Genomic DNA, 3672 nt, shown 5'->3' on the forward strand with positions numbered 1-3672 from the left:
GGCGCAGGAGGCTGGGAGGAAACTGAGAAAAGCAGTCATTTGTAGGAAGAAAGTTTGGAAGGAAATACACACCAAAACGGCATCTGAGGTTGTGGCAGGGGGCTATGAATGTGGATAAATTTCTTTTCCTTTCTCTTTTATGCATTTTCTGCAATGTGGTTATGAGATTACTTTTGCTGGAAGAAAACCTTCTCCTCTCCCCTCTTCTCTGTTCCTCTCTGATCTCTTTTTTTTTTCAAAGAAACCGAGAACTCTACTGTTTGCAGGAGAAGAAAGAAAACCAGTGTTTAGATCACTTTATAAATAGTGTACGACAGAAGAGAGCAATGACTAAAACTTAGACCCAGGCGTCCCCGGGGTTAACATACTAACAGCCTTGCCAATAGGACTGGAACACAGCTGGAGAAAGACAGCTAGCGGTTCTTGAATACTAACAGCCACCCAGAGCGGACCCTCCTAGACCCATGGAGAAGGAGTCCCTGTTGCCTTTTGATAAGGGAGGTAACCTGAGGTCAGATCATGTGACTTTTCAAGACTCACCGCCAGTCCTCTTGGTTAGCAGGTGATGGGGCAAAGGGCATCTGGGGACACCCCAAAGCCAGTGACTCTCCTCAAGTCATATGGAAGTTACTTTCAGGGAAGGGTAGGATGAATGACAGCTGCCCATTAAGAACAGCCCAGTGTTTTCTGCATGGGCGACTCTGAGGCAAAAATGAGCTCCCGGCTCAGGTGGAGGGAGCTGTGGTCTCCGCGGGAGGTCGGCGAGCTTCTGTGCACCCGCACTTGGGTGCCCCCCCTCCTCCGCCTCTGCATCCAGAGAGGGGGGTGCCCTTGATCTCTTAGGAGAAGGACCGCTTTTCAGAACCTGCTGCCTGCGCCCTGTGGCGGCTTCCAGCGGGCAGGGAAAGGATGCGTCAGCCCTTCTGAGAAACCCGTTAAAGGGCAGCTCAAGGCACCTCGGCGGGGGGCTGAGCGCAAACCGCTTAGGGGACTGCAGATTTCCAGACAGTCTCTGTGGTATTTAAGACGCCGTTTTCTCTCAAGTTCTGTGTCTGCCATGCAGCCCACTTGTCATCCCTGCCTGGGATGGAGAGGTTTTTGGAGAGGTTCTGGTTAAACTCCTCAGCCACTTTTTTTAAGGAAGGCACAGAGCATCCAAAGGTGCCTGGTGCACAGGTGCCACGTGTATGCTTGATGGATCAAGGTATGAACTAATTTTCTGCCTCGGGCGGAAAATGAGAAGTGTTTTTAAGCATTCATTTAAAACCCCAGGATTCATAATCTTGATGTACGTGTGTATTTGTTTCTGTGTTTAGATACGAAGGGAGACACGGTTGAGGCTCTCACATTGACATTTATTGAGTGTCCAGAACATTCCTCGTTTTCTCCATTCCCTTTGCCCTCTGTTCTCCTGTCGGGCACGTGAGCTGTGCTCCCCAGCCCCTTCCAGAAGAACGGGTATGTGGGGCAGGCAGGTGTGCTGCTTTGGGTGAGTGAAGGAAGAACAGAACGGAAGCTCCAGCTACTTGCTGGGCTGGGCCCCGGCTTCCCCAGCTGAGTCACGCCTGTTCCTCTCGCTGCAGTTTCAAGGGTCAGAGGAAAAAAGTGAAGGACCAGAGATCAGAGTGAAAAGCTGGCAAAGGTGCCTGTCACCCAACTAACCCCGTCAGCGCCTGGTGGGGGAGACGGAGTTGAGCTCAGCAAATGGGAGCTGCCGGCCCTGGGGGTATGTTGAGCTAGTTTGGTGAAAGGTGGAGCCCTGGAGAAAGGTTGAAGCCTATGGCAGCCCCAAGGGTGCACTTCCCTGGGGACATGGGTTTCAGGGGCCCCCGAGGGGGCCGCTGCTGGGCACACAGGCTATGCCACTGCCACGAGCTGCCACTCGGCTTCTCCCAGCCTCCCACCCTTCGCCCGTGGAGCGGTAGAACACTCCTTACTCAAGAGTGAGTTGGGTGATATGTCTGTCACCTCCCCACGTCCCTGTCCTAATGACCATTTACCGTAGGAGCACGGTCACCTTGCACCCTTCCAGAGCGCTGTGTCTGCTTTCTGGGGGCGGAGGGGGGGTCATTTTCTAGGTCTGCCCTGCTCTCTCCTCTCCCCTCTTCCTTCCCTGTCCCCCCTCCCCATCCCCCCTCTGCCTTCCTGCACCCCTTTCTCAGAGCATGGGACAATTCCTCCGTTAGACTGAATAATTGAGAGCTAACTCTAGGAACAGACGTCTATGAATAGATGTGCTGGAAGAAAGCATTTTTGCCAAGTTTGAGCTGAGCTGAGTATTGTCAGCACTGAATTAAAGATGAGCTTCCTGGCTCTCTCTTCTACTTAGCATTGACCAAACACTATGTCTTGAATCTTAAGGAAAAAAAAAAAAAAAGAAGGAAGAGAAAAAAGTCAGGGGTTTATATGACAGCAAGTAAAGTCTAATCACAACACTTCCCATACGTACGGAGTTTTGTATATGTTGTGGCCTTGTTGCACTAAACATCGCTGAGCCCTAAGACTAGGCCTCTTTCTTTTTCTTTCTTTAAATTTTTTTTAATGTTTATTTATTTTTGACAAAGACAGAGCATGAGCGAGGGAGGGGCAGAGAGCGAGGGAGACACAGAATCCGAAGCAGGCTCCAGGCTCGCAGCTGTCAGCACAGAGCCCGACGCGGGGCTTGAACTCACAGACCGTGAGATCATGACCTGAGCCAAAGTCGGACGCTCAACTGACTGAGCCACCCAGGTGCCCCTGGGCCTCTTTCTGTTTTAGGTCCACAGGTCAAGGCCCATAGTGTCTGGCTCCAAGCGTGTCTAGAACGAGTGCATACTTTTTTCAGAAAATTGAAGCCCAGAGAGGTTGAGTGATCTGTCCAAGGCTGCACGGCTGGTCAGGACCAGAGTTGGAACTTAATTTCTCGGCCCTGGCTACTCTTAAACTCCACTTGGTGGTCTCCTCACACATGCTCTTCAGGACGACAGGGAATCCAGAAAGTCAGAGACACAGCTCAGCTAAAGGAAAGAGTTTTACTGAGGCCTCGGTGCTCCTTTAGTCCGATGGCTGGTATTCCTTCAGCCTCAAAATTAGCCTGCTCTCTTGGTGGCCACATACACTGCCCTCCCCTCTCCGTTCCCTCCCCCGCTTGGTGTTTAAGCATCTTCTCATTTGTGTGACCCTCTCTGGGTTTCCTCTGAAGCTCCTGGAAGCTACTCGGGGCCGCATTGTGGAGCGAGTGAGAAGTCAGAGGGCAGCCGTGGCTTCTGCTGTGGAGCTGAGCGAAGGAAGACGTTGGTCCTCCATGAGTGGGCACTGTCCTCCCTGTTAGATGGTCCCCACGTTGGGTCTTCTCTGGACCAACCACTCTGTCTCGTTCCACGCTTTCCCTTTTCTCATCTGTGGAAATGGTGTTTTGTTCAGCAAACGCATCCAGAGCCCCTGTTGTGTGCTGGGAACAGTACTGTGGGCTCTGGTCCCTCATGGTAAGTGCTGCCCTGTCCCCTCAGCCAGCTCCGTGCCCTGTCTTACTTGGGTCCCTGTGCCTTCTTAGCCTGTAACTTCAGGAGGTTTTCCAGAAGGCTGTGCTCCCAATAGACTCCATGGGGAAGCCCTCTGCCCCTCTCCCCACTCCATTTTTGGGTCCAGTGAGTGAAAACCCTGTCCTCACTGTTGTCTGTCTGTCTTTTCTTT

The 3672-nt window shown here is 52.1% G+C and overlaps 1 long non-coding RNA gene across 1 annotated transcript in view; it reads right to left on the reverse strand.

Annotated features, from left to right (window-relative positions):
• Positions 1 to 1489: 1489 nt before the first annotated feature.
• Positions 1490 to 3672, reverse strand: part of LOC125924731 (uncharacterized) — a 7787-nt gene continuing 5604 nt past the window's right edge. The window contains exon 3 of the long non-coding RNA XR_007458541.1: positions 1490 to 1577. This is a non-coding gene — a long non-coding RNA (uncharacterized LOC125924731). The remainder of the gene's footprint in view (positions 1578 to 3672) is intronic.

The sequence above is a fragment of the Panthera uncia genome, chromosome F2 (genome assembly GCF_023721935.1).
Source record: "Panthera uncia isolate 11264 chromosome F2, Puncia_PCG_1.0, whole genome shotgun sequence".
NCBI lineage: Eukaryota > Metazoa > Chordata > Mammalia > Carnivora > Felidae > Panthera > Panthera uncia.